Below are 17,847 nucleotides of genomic sequence, written 5' to 3'. Positions count from 1 at the left end.
CGAGCCTATCACGAAATGAAGAATTGGCAGACAATTTATGGGCTTCGGAAATGGTCGGGGTGTTTGCGTCGAATCCCGTTACACCATGTAAACGTTTGCGAGAAGTTGCGGAGAGTGATGACAGTTCACCAGTCTGACGTACGCCAAGCCGAAATTTCGAACCTTTGAATCCGTGAAGTATTATCCGAATCTCACTGTTACTCTGGTCCAAGATTTGGGACGGCGGATAGTAAACTTCAGCGAGATATGATCTAACGATAAACAAATTTGACATTCCTGAAGTAAAATATGAAGATAGTTTTACCGGTGAACACGATTGACTCTGTGGTCTTGTAATTATCTTTCTGGAACTCATAATCGCTTTTGCGCGTCGTCCTTAGCGGCAAGATTGACTGGATTTTCCAATCGTGCGGATAAATCTAAAGTTCTATAGCGTCTTGAAGGTATAATAAACAGAGATAGCGCCATGACTGGAAAAGAGGCTTGCTTTTGAATTAATTGACGTATATAGCGGGGGACAACCAGTTCTCAACGACGCGTTGCCAGCCCTAAAAACTTGTCGGGTATACTTGTCCTCTTGCCTTGGCGTCGCTCGGCTTCGCTTTGGCTTCTTTTCTTACTTCTTACCCCGCCTCCGGCTCGCGTGTGTCCGCCATTTTTTCAATCGTACACGGTGAGCTCGAGTTTACGTAGTATAGGTATAAACGAGCGCTCGCCTCGTCAGTGTGCCTGACACACACGTACACACGCGATCCAAAGTGCGCATATATAGGTGATGCAGATACGTGAAACGCTATCGTGGTAACAGTTACTCGAAAAGGACCAAAGAGTTTTGTCTTTTTGGTACGCTTATTCCATTACAGAAAATTCCACAGGATTCGGATCTGGTTTCATGATTCAGTTTTTTCACTCTGTTTTCGAAGAAGAAGAAATAAAAAGAAGACAGCAAAATCAAACAGACAAACTACTTGACTTGCCGTAGCTTCAACGTTCGGACTTTTATATATTTACCATATTTATAGGCATCATCGTGTCATGTTGCGAGTTTTTAATCTGCGAACGATGCGACGTCGGTGTACAATCTCCATATCATTTAAACCTAAGTACCTACAAGCCACTCCCACACACGCACAGCTCGAACAACACCAATGATTGATAACGTAGTCGTTGAAATGGCCGTACAGGATGGTTCGCAGAACTGGTTCTAATGGTTTGGCGTCCTGTAAGCCATTCGCCTATGTGCTCTTTGATTGTGAGCAGAATTTCTTCAGTGTTGTTAGCAGGTAAAATACGAAGCTCGATCTAATTTCTTTTTTTGGTGGATAATCGAGGGGGAAGAATGACTTCGAAAATGAGGTGCAAAGTGCTCACAACTTCGATTTGCGCCCGGAAAAGCGTCATATTCTATCATTAAGCACTGCAGGCAACGTGTAATACATCGACACGAATAGTATGAACCACTACATATACGGAACATTGAGCCCAACACCGATAAGTTTGTACGGTGTCTTTTTTCGTGACACAGTCGTCGATTTGGCGAACCTACAAAAATGGAGAGGATCGTTCGATATGCCGTCGAATAGTCAGCGGATATACGAACGTAATCACCGATTCGATTGTGGTATTAGAAAAGTTGCCGTTTGACTCGAGATTCGTGCCGGTAATGCGTGCGCAAGTCATGACTTCGGGCCCCGTTATATACCTAGTTATATTCTCTCGGACGAAATATGGTTGAGCAGCGTAACAGCAATGTTTACGTACTATACTGTTGCGATGCTGCCGCTGTTGCTGGTGCTGCTACTGCTGCAGTGTTGCTGTTCGTGGCTTCGCGGTTAACCGATGTTACCTGGTGCGACCGTTGCTTCTTCTCTCTAGCTGACATGGTTAGCCAACATCGCGTGCCTCCTCGAACGTTAAGTCAAATTGCAGTCAAGTTTCCCAACCGTAATTCACGGAGACGATACCTGGTGCGAGTGAGTCGGCTTATGGGTTGTACACGTTCCATACATTTTGCACGCACCTTGTTCTCGCGAGTCTGTCGTTCTCTCGGTTCTTCCGCCTCTCTAAATCCATCTTATTCTCACCTTGGGTATGCTATCCAAGATTCGTCAAATTTTCGTCATCGCGTAACGGGACAGAACCTAATTAGCCATTTCTGTACACCTTGTGCAATGGTATGGAATCCTCTGATGCCTCGAACCAGGAGGATTTGGACACATCGTTGCGGTATTTCAATTTCCTGGCTTGAATTCACCACACGACCAATAAGAAACTCATAATTTCTGCATCTCTCTTTCTCTCACTATCTCCCGTCTTCAATGACACACGAAAGTTGAAATATTGTTCAACGCAGAGTGCTGTAGAACTAATCGGAGAGTAAGGGAGTGACAGGGTTCTTGGTTCTTGGGTCCAAGTCTAACGGACTACAAAGTTTTGACTAGACGAGCGAAGAGCGCGTTCATCGAGAAACGAACTGCTGTTTAAGGTTGTTATTAACGAGCGATGCGTGCAGCGGTATTTCTCCGTATTGTATTGGCGATTTCGTGTATGCTATCACCGCGAGTGTCTGCGGGGCAGTTCGTCTTTCGTTGTACCATCGTCGCCGCCTACTCATCCCGGCGGGCAGGTATATGTGCCCAAAAGCCAAAGGCGGAGGCCGGAGCAAAATGTACAAAATGTAGCGATGAGATTGCGCACGCGCCCGCGCGCATAGCGTTGGTGCAATTAGGAACGGACTAACACCGAGGCTGAAGAGGCCCCGGTATTTCGACCCTCGACGCTTTGGAGAGGATTCCACTGCGTCTAAGGATCCCCTATAACGCGGTGTGTTCACACTTTTTGCGTTTCCGGGATGTTTTGACGCCCGGAGTAGTTAATTGGATTCGCGTACGTGACGCGAGTCAAACTGATACCCGCCAAGTCACGTTCTTTGAACATTCGCACCGTCGCTGAACCGTGCATACGGCCAACGAGTCCACTCGGCAAACAATCTGTGACAGCTAGACCAGACTACGGTTATTAGCACGGATTTCATTTACTCACATCGTTGAATCTCTTACAAACATTTATCATTCCCATAACTGCATAAATCAGGTTGAATGGAATGTGATCCGATAAATGCGAGACCCATTCCGAAGTAAATGATCGTTAACTCAATGATCATTATTGCGCTCTGCGGATTCCATGTCTCTTTGATACTGTAATATCGGCGCTTGACTTTCCGCAATGTGCATTATTATACCATTCCTTGAATTGAACGAAGAGATTTTCTGGAATCAAAATTATTTCACGAATATACATCAACGCTACAATGGTCATGATTTGGCGGCTGGTCAGAAAGTTTTGAGGTGACGAAAAAGTTGCGATCTTCAGAAGAATCGGAAATAAATTTCCGGATACATTACGTTCGGTCGTAATTTCAGACAAATGATCATATGCCTACGGGTTACCAGTCAGGAAAGTTAAAGGTTACAAAAGAGAGTGCACTCGTGGCCAAACAGGATGTTGAATGACTTTGGGCAGAGCCGAAACGTGCGGATAGATTCATGGGAACCAGCGAGAGGTACGTTTTGAAAATTGATCTCCATTCTCTAATTTAAGTTTTAACGATCTTGCCGAAACGGTGCTTTTTCTTCGGGCCAACCTACACGAGGGATCCAGCAGCCTCGTCCCAAACGAACCTCGACCACTCTTCCCACTAGTTCCATTCACGTTTCCTCCAAGGTCCAAGGCTATTAATTGCCACTAGTTGATAATGACAGTAGACAGTAGCTGGTGCCACATCGCCATCGCTTTAATGGCAGACGTAGAAGAAATAATCAAAGAGAACGCGGTAGAACGGTAGCAGATCTATCCTCCCTCGACTGGATGCTGAGCGAAAGATAAAGGAAGAGGTGTATTTTTTTCCCTACTCTTCGCATCTCCTTTTTTTCCTTCTACTTCTATTTTTCTTATCCTCTCTTTATTCCTTTCTTTTATCTTTTTTCGGTGGGAGTTGTCGGCGAAGGGACCCGACCGCGCCTCGTCGTCATTACTCGGCATGACGGGGCGCTTACACGCTCCCGTCCTCATCCTCGTCCTCATCCTCGTCCCCATCCTCCTTCGCCTGTCCTCCTCTCCTAGGCGTTGCTCTCCTTTTTCCGTTAGAATCTCTTCTCTCCTCCTTCTATTGCATCTTCCTATATGAAGTACAAGGCATTCTCGACGAATGGAGCGCTACTGGAAACAAGAGACATGCTAGAGACATCCGCAGGTTCTCCAACAAGTCCTGCAGGATCCACGGCTCTCCTAACCCAAACGCAAGGCGCTCGTTTAGATGCAGGATCGCGTTTGAAAAACCTGCGAACTGAGTAAACCGATAACTGGCGCCCGTCTCCGACTTGCGGCTACCGGAATTACTCAGCGACACGCATACGCAATGTACTGTGGGACCGTTCGGGCAGGGGGGAGATGGGGGCGATTATTCCTGCTGAGAGCCGAGAGCGAAGAGGCGTAAGAAGGAAAGCCAAGAACCGTAGGGTTACATCAGCTACGTCGCATCAGCACCGGGGAGCGGAGAGAGACGGCATGAAAAGGCGGCGACTAGCCAGAGGGAGAGAAAAAGAGAGAGAGAGCGAGAGAGACTCCTGGAGCCAGTGCATTCGATCCCGGCACCGCCTCCGTGACTTGACTCGCTTATTCCGATCACACGCCGCTCGCTGGCCGCTGCTTCTCGTACGCTTCACATATTCCTACGGATCCTCAAGGCTGTCGAGGAGACCTTCGGGGTAGTTGATAATACTCGCGTATCCATACGCAAACTCGCTTATTTACCTTCGCTCACACCCGATCGGTGACTCGGTACGGGCGCATGCGTTTTCGTCCGAGATAACGAGACGAGTTCTTCTTTTCTCTACGTGCACCACCTTCGTCGGCCGCGCGTGCAGGATTTTTTTTATTCAACGGTTGCATCTTAATCCCGAATCGTCGCAGGTGCGGTCGTTCGTTTTCAGAATCCCTGTATGAGTCGATTTCGATACCGATGCGGTTCGTGCGATTCGAATATCTTGCGTAAACGGAATGTGAGTCGAAGTGGGCGCGTAGTCACGCTGAATAATCTCTGCAACCGTGGGCTAGATGTAACGATTCTTTGATCAGGGGAGAGAGCGCTGCCGCTGCCGGCGAGTAATAATTCTTCCTGCACAGGACGGTAGGCACGGCTCGAACACCTCGGAGGCGCATCAAATTAGGTTCATAGCCAGGAGTAAGCCGTTGATCGGGCGAAGGGTCGTCGTTGGCCACTCCCAAAATGAATAAAATCCCTGGTATTTTCATCGCGGAGTCAAAGTGCCACCGCGTCCCTGTGATCTTATAAAGTGCCAGTAAAGTATGAATAGACGAAGACCGAAATCCTCCTCCGCCCCCAATCCATTTCGATTTGGATATACCCGATGAACCTGGACGAGCGGACGGGTGGTGACTGGTCAATAAACAACCCCCCACAGTGTCTTCATGAGATCCGTCGAGCAGGCGTTAAATGAAATTAGTGCGCCGTTTAGTTTAGTTAGTCAGGCCGTTTAGCTCATCCTCTGGGTTATAAATTATTCGGGAATGACTTGCTCTGCGCTCCAGAGGGCAGCCTGAGGTAAAGAGAGACAACCGGCCGGCCCAGGGGCGCATTGATCACCGATTCCCAGGGCGCGCCACACTTTTGTATCCGTGCACCTGTTACTGGTCCAGACTGGAAGGAAGGAATCCACAAGGAAAACAATCACCGAGTGCAAAGGAGACTGAAAAAATTACGTACGATGTTGCAGAGTGACACGAAACGAACCAACATGATGCCGCGAATGAGTTTGTGCTTTAGGAGCTGGACATCCGAGCGTTAACTTGAAATCAGACCAATCAACTTGGACTTTGCGGGGTCTTTCGGTTCGTTTCAGCGGTTTATGACTGCCGTCGAAGGTATGATAATCAGGGACTAGAAGGAGTCCCATAAAGCGGCTCTCGGTGATTTCTTACGAATAAACTCTCTCCAAGAGCAATTACAGCTTGCCTAGGTCAGTGTTTTCCTTATCTGTAAAATTCAGGTGCCCCTACACTCTACGAAGTTTCCCAGAGTCTTGAAAGTGGAGTGCAGCCGACAGACGGTGTTTGAGTGTAAGATCCGAAAGATCCGAGAGGTGGAAACTGAATCGTTTTTAGCTACGCCACTGAACCCCGTTGGCAAGGGATACAGAGAGGATAGATGCGGGAGGTAGAAGAATAGCCGAAAGGTAGTGAAAGGCGCGAAGCCTTGGCGCCTGGCGCCCGAGCTGGGTGAAGGGGTTCCACAAAATATTGGAGGAGAAGGGTGAACCTTCGGGTTGGGAGCCAAATTGTGGCGCACCGTGAAAACGCGAAGCGAAATGGACTGCAGGGCGGAATTCTCATCAATTTTCCATCCCCTCCGCAGCAGGTCAGCCGTTCGGCACGCATGTAGGGCGATCGGTAATCCGTAATACCATGGCAGCTGAGGAAATTTACGTCGAAATTATGCCAGTATCGGAGGGATAAATAGGAAAGCCGAAATACTTGTCTGCAATTAATTTGTTGGGGATATTTTACTCGATATTATCCAACCGCCGAACCGTGTAATTATCGGCATCGGTACACAAGTTGGCGCTTCATTGACCCGAGAAGAGGTTGCGCTGTTCTTTTTGCCTCCGTCGAACACCAAACCAAGTGACACGCTGCAGTTCAGGTATAATATCGCATGCTGCGTGCGCAGGAGCGCGAAAATACGAGAGCAAAGACAAGGAACCGGGGTATCGCCGGCGGAAATCTCGAAACAATTAACCCGCCTCGGTCATCGCTTTGTTCGGCATGCGTACAGGTATACACACCGATCCGCAGCGGCAGCTCGTATACCTTTCGGCTTGTTTCACAAACGAGGGTACATCCTCGAGATACACAAAGGTTAGCCGCTCGGCCGAGGAGCCGAACTACGTGTCTTTCGCAGCGGGCCTTTGGGACCGAGTCGGGGCCCGCTGACCACTCGGCGGGTCCCTCGACGGGTCCGTTTTTTGTAAGAAATATTTACACATTTTTATTGGGTGCTAAACCCATTGAGGCCATTCAATGCCGATCCCAACTCCCTTCGTGTCCTATCTTTGGATCGGTGTTGCGGTTCCATCTACCTTTGGTTTGACTTGTGAGGATCGTTCTATTGGTTTATTGTACGGGGCGTGCTGCTTTGTTTGTTTGCTTTTCGACAACGTTACACGGTTTGTTAGCTCCCACCAAGCCTTTTCGCGATGCATTTTCTCACCGCCGACTTTGCACGCGACACTTTTCCAATTCGTGAAAACGACTTTTGGTATAATACGGCAAGCTGTGAGCATGCATCTGATTACGGACCGTGCGATTTATATCTTTTCGCAAGCAGGATCGTTCTATCTTTTGAAAAATTATTCATTGCTCGCATCAGCTTCAAAAGTACATATAACCGGTTCTCTAATGCGACGAACAAAAAGTTGACACGCTTTGTAGCCATTATAATATAGAATTATAACGATAATGGAAGCCAGTTCGGCTGGTGGGCCAAATTTTTTCTTTACATCGATTTTCTTACCGGCCTGCACGTCGGTTTTAACTCTGCCGTAAATGTGCGATTCGTGATTGTCAAAAAACCACGAAAGACCGGAGGAACAGCATATTAAATACAATTCAGTACAATCAAATGATCGAATCTTTGAAAAGTTGCCTTTCGATTGACAAAAACTTCGGTTTGAATAGCTGAATTTGACGATTTTTCGTTAATTGATTGGTAAGTGCCGCAGAGAGCGGTTACTCGACATAATTATTTGGACTCGATGAAAGGGGGTGAAAGTGTGCGATTGCAAGTATGGCGTGACTTGATGTAACTCGAAAGTGTCCGAAAATTTGTCATATCAAAGCACTAACGCCTCGTGTCATTTCATCGCACTTGACTCAGAGATGCCGGGTCAATTGAACTTTAGCAATCGTAAGAAAAAGTGTTGAAAATCCCAATTTCCGAGTAACGCCAATATGAGATGACGAGTCCTTTCGCAGACGCGGATGATCATCCCACGCGAGTTTGAAGTGTGCGGGGCGGAATGGACGAGACCGCAAAGCGGCATCAGCTCGTCGAAGCTGCGGCATACGGCCGGATAGTAGATGTACGTTTAAGTACCGACTGCAGTGTCTTTCGATACCGGTATAGGATATTAGATCCCGAGTTTGAGCGAGTCCCCGGAGGCGAAGAGGGTCCCGCGGGTCGCGTGACGTCCGAGAGGGACGCCGGCGTGAGGACCGTGGTCAATCTGGTCTAAGAACGTGTATCGCGTCCCGGCCGCCGCCGGTGGAAACGCCGAACACGCGAGCCCCGGGGGGAATTCCGTTCCATTCCGTTCCGTTTCGTTCCCTCCGTCCGTCCGTCCGTTCCTCCGCGTGCGCGGTCGCTCCTCGTCAATCCCTCGGCTCCCGCCGGACCGAGATGAACCGGCCGTGGCGCCGGACGCGGCGCCCACAAAGCGCTCCGCCACACGCCCACCTGTCTCCGCTCCGCCCCGCCACTCCGTCGGCCGCGACCTCCGCATCCCTGCGTCGTCGGGACGCTCGTCGAGGGTGCAACGCTGGTCCGACGCCGACGCCAGTCGACGCCGGCGGAATTTCGGGAATCACCGCAGACTATTTACGCGTTTAACATTCGCACGATTCGCCAGCGAGCCGCTTGAACCCTCGACGAGGGTGAGGGACGTTTCACCGTTAATTAACAGCTCCGCTCTGTTAGAGTTGTGTAACAATTTGTAGGATCGCGCCTCTTCCTCCTGACCTTCGCGCGCGGCGATCCACTCCGAGTCACCTCGTCGCGAGTCTGCTCGACCGTCTTTCAACTTTTATGGGTGAACTCGTAAAGCATGAACGTACCCTTTGGTTTGCTGCCACCCAAGCCGATTATCCGTTCGTCAATGCCGAACGTTTGTCGATTTTGCTTTCCAGTTTGAAAACGCAGAGGGATGATCCGAGGGGTGGATTAACCGTAAGTAGGTACCTTCGAGTCAGGGGATTCGCTTCGTATCGGAACGGTCAAGTTCTGTGCGTCAGAGGCACTCGGCTTGCGCCCCATCGTAGGATGATTCGAGAGGATTCGGAGCTACCGGTGTAAGCGAGCGATATTAATTGATTTTTAAACGACGCTTTCGCCTACCTGCAGCTGGACGCGTTTCTAGCGCATCGTTACGCGGACTCGAAACTGGCGGAGTGAAAAAAAATTTTGCACAATCATGCGGTAGACGGTGATCTGACGCATATCGTGTCTCGTGGGCCTTACAGCTCACTTCGTTGCGCCAGCTCGACGAGCGTTTAGTCCCGTGATTAATGAACCTCGAGGCCAGGGCGCTGTATAACACCGCGGTGCCGCTGCAGGGCCGGTTTCATTTAGATTTCGACGGATTACGTTACGCACATGCGGCCTGGAGTCGTCCGGAGTTCAGAGACCTCTCCCGCCCAGTCGCCGATAGTATTGCCACGGCCGTAATTTCTTCTCTCACTGGACTTTTTTGAAAATACGCGGGGTGCACGAGTGCTAATTGCGAGTGTGTGCCTCGGCGTACATCGTGCACCACGGTCGCGATTAAATATTTTTACCAAGCTAAAGCGTTTCGCAATAATGAATGGAAGCGTAACTACCGCGCCACCGACTATGGGTAGGATCTATAAAATCTTTTAGCTGTGATTGCGGATGGTAGTTGTGTATACACGGCCGGTGGTTAAGCGCACTTTTCCCTTAGGCCCGTGGAACAATCATGTGATTACGTATTTCACAACAGAATTATACGGTGCCTAGTCGCGCGAGTAAGAAGGTGTACACATTGCGTAATGGTGGAATATTTTTCTATGCACACGTATTGTAGTTAAACCGCTGGCTGCAGCGAGCAGCATGTGTGCGCAGGGGGCATTAGCGGCATTTTTTCATCTCGTTCGGTTTTATTACAACCTATACCCGTACGACGTATAAGGTATTGCACAGCGGTGCGGTCGATCATTTTGTGAAAATCCGTATCCAAGGTCCGTGACGCGGAATCTGACCGGGCGTTGAATTTCAGGGGAAAAATACTCTTCTCGTCGAATGTTTGTAAATTTTGTTAGAGGACTGCGTGACTGCGGGTAAAGTGATTTGGATAATAATTGATGATCCTCAATGAGCTCTGGGCTCGTTTCAAGGATTGATTAAGCAGCCCGTTATAAATGAACGCGTTACTCTCCAGCTCTCTCCTAATTACTGAAAATTTTGCCGGTAAAACATCGTAGGTACCAAAAACACACAATACCTATTCCACCGCCGCCTGCCGCAAGATCACGAGATCACAAGATCACAAGACCGCGGAGCCGCTTCCTGACCGCGACCTTCCACCCGACCTTCCTAATCATCCCCACTAATTTGCTCTCCGTCTCTTTCCACAAGGCACTAATACCCGCCTTCCGTCTCTCTCCCTCTTCGCCCCGATCCTCTCTCTCTTTCTCTCGCACAGTTTTCTCTTTCCTGCCTCCGTCCGTCCGCCTCGAAACCCCCTCAATATCACGTTTTAACGTCTACTTACGTTCCTCCTAATCCGGGACATGTTCTCGAAATGTGATAAATAAACGTGAATACAACTGATTCTCGACAAATTATTATTTGAGTTACAACCCGCACCTGCATATTATATACACGGCGTCGATTACGTATTACAAACCGAGCTCCCTGAATTCCGTAAAAAATTCATGATCGTTTATGACGCGCGTGAACCGATCGATGCAATGTGTTTCTCGCGTGTGTGTGTGTGTATAGGTATGTATATATATGTATAATAGGAGCAGTAAGAGGCGCGCGGTGTGAAAATAACACGAGAACTTAATTATGAGTGAATAATTCGTCGCGCTGCTGCTTGTGCGCGACTACCGCGCCAAATCGAATTGGCCAATAGTGAAAGGCGGGTAAAATCAGCTGACTTTTTTTTTTTATCGTCGCTCGTAAGCATTCGGTTTGCACTCGACCCACTTCGGAATGACTAATAATGATCTCTGGGGAAAAAGAAGATGAAAAAACCGCAGCATCGAAATAACAAAAGTTGCAATGATTAGCGAACGCCGAGGAGAGACGATGATGCAGACCCCGGCGATTTGCAACAATTAGAATTACCGCTCATTTGCGATTTGCGCGTGTGTCTGCTGCTCGGTCGGTACGTTCCACGTGGGAACACCGACGCGCTTACCTGTGATGTCAGTGAAACAAGGGGTTTATTGCGCCGAGTGAACGTATAAGAACAAGAGCATGCAGGCGGTGGGATCCCTCTCCGTATAATGTTAGCCCCGAGGGCCGAAACGGCCACGCGGGTTTCGGGCCGGGGATAAACGCTGCCGAAACTAGAATTGACCAACTCTTAGAATTCCCTCTGGCCCCGAGACTAGACAAGACCGGCCAATTATACCCGTTCGGAGGAAACAAGTCGTACACACATGGCACAGCATACATTCCACCGCGTCTATGTACGTGCAAGAGGGTGCCGCAGATGCCGAGCGGAGAGTGTCCCGCACGATTCCGCTTCGGAGAGGGTGATGTTGCCCATGCTGCCATGCTGCCATGTTGAAATCCTCATTGACAAGTGTAATAACACCGCAAACGAAGCAGCTTAAGCGCAGGCATCGGTCAAATCTTCTATGAGACACGCTCGCCTTTGCGCATGGGGAATATGTGATTGGCCGAGGCTATAGCTGTTATATGCACACCTACCAACTACTTTACGCACTTGAATACGACAAGGGATCCTCGCGCATTGCTTGTACGTGTGGATAATTAATTAATTAAGCAGATGTGAATTCGTTAATGAGATGTGTTGGCGTATCGTGGAATTCGCTTCTGTAATTCGTTCCTCATATACATGCAGCATCGGCAGGGGTAAATTACAACGCATGTTATAACGTTATATCGTTGTTGGATTATGCTCGGTGCCGCTTTGATACTTACTTAGGGAATTTCCTGACAATCTACGACGATTTACTTTAACATTATACGTGTGAAACCTTCAGCCGTGACTTTATCGTCGCCTCTCTCGTACCCTTGATTCGAGAGATCGCGCGCACACACCGCACCAGGAGGAATCTGACATTTCAATACGAGCGATTGAATTGAGTCGGACATAAGTGATCTTTGATCACTAGAATTTTCTTTCGATTCCCTTTTTTTATTTATTGGCCTACGTCCGTGATGTGGAATACGAGAGTTATTCCTGTATAGGATCGAGGTGGTTATACCGCAAGACCATGGCGAGGAAATGACGACGGGAAAAATACTAGTTGCAGTTAATCAAGATACAGCGAGTGCAACGATGCTAATTCCGATTTACGATCATGTTTATTCAACGCTTTGTATACATCGCAAATTTGATTTACGATTCGTGATATGAATCTGATAACTGGTAATACGGTGAACGCGTACACATGGTAATGAAACCGCGCAAGGCACTTTTCACCACTTCCTCCCGCGATCCAACTTTTTTTTATTACCTACGTCAACTTGATTGTAGATTGAAACCTGATACATCCTTGATTATGCGATGCACTGCAGTATCCATTCGCGACAAGACTATTACAAAAGGTACTCAGACGGTGCTCCGACCACGTACGTCTACTCTAATCGCGTTTCGAATACGTAATGTGCATGGCGTTAACGTGTCATGTACACATAGCGTGGTGAAAGACTATCTCAATTCCGAAGAACAAACAATTGGTAGCGTGAGCAACTGCAAATCACCATTGCTCATGACAAGCGCTCGTCTTGCGGAAGAGATTACACTGCGGGATTCGTGTCGACAGCTGGACCCAAAACCGCCCTGCAGCGATGGTGTGCTAAACACGCAGGCCAGGTTAGTCCCGGATTAAAAAATCCAAGAATTTCCGTCAGTCCGACGAACGAACGGCTCCCTCGGGTGCCGACACCGTGCCCTGCGCATCTTGGCTCGCCTAATCAAACGAGACCGGAGTTTTGTCCGGTTGAAAAACGTCAAGGCCTCGCTGCCGGAGGACTACCAATGTCGAGCGTCAGCTGGCGCGGCCGGTTCGCGTGACCGTTCCGTGTTCCATGTACCTCGATGTTCCGTGCACCAGGTACGTTCCACGTTCCACGTTCCACACGCAGCACCAGGCACCGCAGCGTTATTCTCTCGGGGACAAGAGGGTTCGAAGCCTGGACGTCATGCGTCAACCTCCTTCATTCGAGGACCGCCGCCCTTAGCATTTGCGACTGTACGTCGAACACCCAGAAGTGGATCGGGGTAGTCCCGAAACTCACAGATGTTGCGCCGAAATTCGCCAAGGGTTTTTGGCGATCCGATCATTTCCCCAGATGGAATAGTTCCAGATCCGATCAATGGAAGACGCGTGAATTAGGACGTCATCCTCGGTTTCACGGCACTGAATTTCACGCTACACAGATGTAACGGGGACTCTGATTGTCGAGTCGGCGTCGCGAGTCGTTCGGTCATGCATCGTTCATAACTCGGAATGGTAATTCGTAATTAGTATGATAGTCGCGTTGGGTGAAAGAGGGTGCGTTGGGACGGAATACGTGTGCAAATACACGCCGCAGCGAGTCACCCACGATGTTTGGAAAAATAATTTAAAGAATGAATGTCTAAATACGCCGAGGGTATCATTAGCGCAGACAGCTTTCATTGCATACGTGTATCGTCCGGAGCTTGAGTGGGCTTCATTGCAGGATGAAAATGTCACTCGCGTCATCTAATGACGCGAATTTTTACCACAATAACTCCGAGAACGGAATTACAGAGCTTCGATGGATTATGGGAAAAGCGAACAAACCTTCCTCATCTTGATCACAACTGTTGTTCGACGATTGGAATGCAAAAACGGAGGTACTTACTTTATACCTTTTTATCCATAGTGCAAACACGCGATCCTACAGTCCTTTCCATTTCCTTTGACGCAAGTTACGAATGGACTTTAGCATTTGAGAGTCTCTTCAGTATGCCCAACTTTGTCACGTATTATCGGGTCTTGTGGGTAGGAATTGTTAGATCGTTGTAAAAAAAAATTTTTTTAAATGGTGGAACTGACGAGTGGCGATCATACACGAAAAACAAGAATAAAGCAGTTGTATGTCTAGAATATCGAGGGGGAGAGAAAACGAAGGCATAAGGCGCATCGGGAGGCCGACGAGCTGTTTTATATACCTGTACGATTCTCTGAAACAGAAACCTCGCCCGAGGCAATGAAGGGCGCCATCGGAGTAGAGTTTCTTTGCGATGATCCAGAAAATAATTACGACAATTAGCCAGGCCATATCCACCCCCTAGGCATCGGCAGAGGAACCCTGGGCGATGTCCTCCAACGGCACGGGGCAAAAGGAATCGAGGTATTAGGAGGGTGCGGCTGGCGTCAGGAAAATGTCACTTTTTGACTCTGCGGTGTGTTGCCCTCGGTGATAATTACACAGGCCCGGAACATCACCCGGCGCGTATGCGAGCGCCGATGTTCTCCAAAGGTGGGTAGAGTTCCCGTTGGTGGTCCTTTTCAATGGGCGCTCGATTCCCCCGAAAACAAAAGAGCCCTGCCGTCAAATGTGAAGTCAGGGCGGAAGGACGCCACTACCTGGGGGTGTGGCTTTGATCTTCGGCTCCAGCGACTCCGGCTTGATTTCTCCTGAAAGAAGGAACCGCCGGATGTGCCGCGCTCCTCGCCCCCGCGCTCGGACGTGCCGTGCCACACTCTTTTCGGCATTCGAGTCGTAATTAGAGGTTGAGTCCGCATGGCAGAATCCGGGCCACTCGGCACTCCGCTTGTAGGACTCGGGGAAAAGGCGCCCTCGGACACCGGGACCCCACTCTGCACGCGAGGACTTCGTCGGGAGGTCAACCGAACTTAGCGGCCACCTTGTCCCGCTACTTGTCGCAGATTGCGTTTAATTGTCCGTTTTGAGCTTGGTCCGTGGTCCACGCGAGCTCATTTCGGATCTAAATACACCGGCTAGGGCTGCCCAGAAGCACAATTTCATTCGTCACAGGTTCCACGGTCCGATAACGCGACCGACGAAAAAATCGTATTAAGGTACAGCTGGGGGTGGTCTCGAGGTCGAGTCGGCGGATCGATTGAACTCCCGGTAGCAAATCGAAGTGAAAGACGAAACGGGGTAAAAAAAAACCAAAAAAAAAAAAAAATAGAGAAGAATACTAAAAGAAGCGACGTCCTTTAACGGTACTGCCGCAGAGCGTACAGACGTCCATTATCGTAAAGGCGAAATAATTCTCGATGGAAATGAAAACCCGAGTTGATCTATCGTTCCCGGTAATAAGTGAGAATCACCCAACGCGGTTACGCCGATAATCAATTCGTCACAACGAGTAGTCCCGCTCTAGGCACCTTGCCGAGCTCTTTTCATATCGTTCGCGCTTCGATTCGAGGATGTTATTGACTGAATGAACCGGTATCCTATGCTCGGGAACCAGGAGAGAAGTATGGCCACGTTGTAGGCGTGCACGTTACGTGGACGATCGAAGGTTGTACGCAGCAACATCGATACCCATGCCCTTTGAAAGTACAACGGAAGGTAGGTATATACTACACTCGTAGATATTGGTCCATTGCTCATGGTGTGTGTACTATGGAGATCCACCATTACTCGGTGGCTGGTTTTTCCCGCGCTCCCTCGCAGCGCGCCTTTTTCTTTTTTTCTTCTTATTTAATGTTGATGTTTTGTTTTGATTCGACGCTGTTTTGTTCACCGACCTTACGGACGTCGATGCTGCGCCGTTGCCCGTTTGTATCGGACGAGGACCGGTCGAGAGTTTTGACTTTGAGTGACAGGGGACCAGTCGACTAACAATTCACGATCCATCACGCAACCGATCACTTCCAACTTCACAAATCTCGACCACTCCTGGAAGACTGGACTCGAACTTTTCTTGTGTACACGAATCCACGAAGTTGTCGATCGATTCGTTACTCGTACAGTCTCGACGTCTTCGACCATGAACCATAGCCATGCAGTTTATTTTCTCATACAAATAGGGGGAAGAATCTGCTTGGGTCCTCGATCCTCACGCCTACGTATGATTTTTGCGGGAAAGATTCTCGGACTGTCGGACGAATGTACCTAAAGAAATTGTCGGAGGTGAGGGAAAGTCGCGCTTTCTGGAAAGGTTAAAGGGTCGGGGATCTCTTTAGGTATACACCGCTACAGGACGTAAGAATTCAGAAATGTAGGTGCCTACCAATTTGTCTGGCAACCAGCTGGTACAGCGGAACGTTAATACCAGGGCAGGAACGCGAAAAGAAAAGTGTAAAGCCGCATCGATCCGTGTCGACGACGGCGAACCACAGTTATTTACTATTTATCCATTATAGATATATCGGTTTATAGTTGGCCATTCAAGAAACGGTAGTTACCCACAACGTATGCTGCTGTTGCAGTTGTGGAGAAACAAGAGTAATAAAATCGGTCGGCAAGATCAACGGGAAAGAGCGCGCTTTACAAGACTTTTTTTCCACTCCTTATTTTCTCTCTAAAAAGAGTTAAATTCCCGTGACCAAAGTGCTTCCTACGTAAGCCGAAAGTGCAGCGTTTCGTGACCGCAAATTGCACGAGAATGTCGTAGATTAGTCAGCTCAATGTCGGAGTCCAGGTTCATGGTATATAAATTTGAAATTTAAATTAAATACCCGGTACCTACAACACGCGGCGAAAATACGTGAGCGTCACTCTCGCATTCGGACGCATGCGCGACGGATTAACCGAAAACTCTTGTGGGATCTCAAAATTACGGACAATCACGAATCGCACCTTCCCCCGTGATCGAATAAGGATTTCGCGTTTCACGCAACGTGACTGCTACACCCGCTAATCAGGACCTGGGTTAGAATCACCGAACGTAGCCTTAGGTGCCTAATCTCTCACTGACGTACGAGACGTCGAAAGCCGTTCGATGACCCTCGACGAGGTCGAACCGATCGAAAGACTGGACGAGTACGGTGATAGCCACGGCTCTGGGTATCTTTGCGGCGAAATCGACTCGAGTCATTGTCGCTTCCGATGGCTCGTCCGATGCGCGCCCCGCAGGCCAGTCGAGGCCTGGTTTTAGCTCGGCTTGGCAGTGACAAGCTCCGAGTTTCGGACCCAGCCGAGGTCGTAACGTCTCTTCTTTATTGCACGGCTCTAAAAGTCCGCGAGCATAACCATCAGCTCCGTTTTTACTGCGCGTGTGTACTTTGGGTGAAACACATCGACGGGTAGTCGAGCCGTACCTACCTTGCGGACGTGTAAGAGGGCGTGGCCAGCAAACATAGTTTAACCTGGACGTTCTATTCCGCATTAGCATCCGAAAGCATTTACTAATTTTAGCTAACCCATTTCTGGCTCTTGGGTGCCGCCGCGCCGCGCCGTGCGAACGTGGAAAAGAGGGGTTCGGCCAGTTTGTTGCTGCTGGTACCCATTCCGCTGAAAAAGGGTTTATGGCTTTCGGGGTTACTATTCATTTTCGTCGCCTTCCAAGATCGCTATCAATCGCCGCGTGCAAGTGTGAGTATGACGCAGGTTCCCACAAAAATCACTTGGAATTGGCTCGTCGGCGACGTGGGTGGCACCATTGACGAAACAACCTCGAATTTACTCTGTCGTTTAGCGATCACCACCTAACTGCCGGACTTCATATTGTTGTGCAAATTTTCTACTCACGGTTAAGAATAAAATTGTTGATACACTCTCTCATGATATTCGGTGAATTGAAAATCTCCCCGAGGTTTGTGCATGGCGCGGTATATATACGGATCACCCGCGATTCGAAGTCCTTTTACACCGCGATCTATAATTTG

The sequence above is a fragment of the Neodiprion fabricii genome, chromosome 4, assembly GCF_021155785.1.
Source record: "Neodiprion fabricii isolate iyNeoFabr1 chromosome 4, iyNeoFabr1.1, whole genome shotgun sequence".
Classification (NCBI taxonomy): domain Eukaryota; kingdom Metazoa; phylum Arthropoda; class Insecta; order Hymenoptera; family Diprionidae; genus Neodiprion; species Neodiprion fabricii.
The sequence above is the reverse complement of the archived record's forward strand: the minus strand, read 5'-3'. Positions refer to the sequence as shown.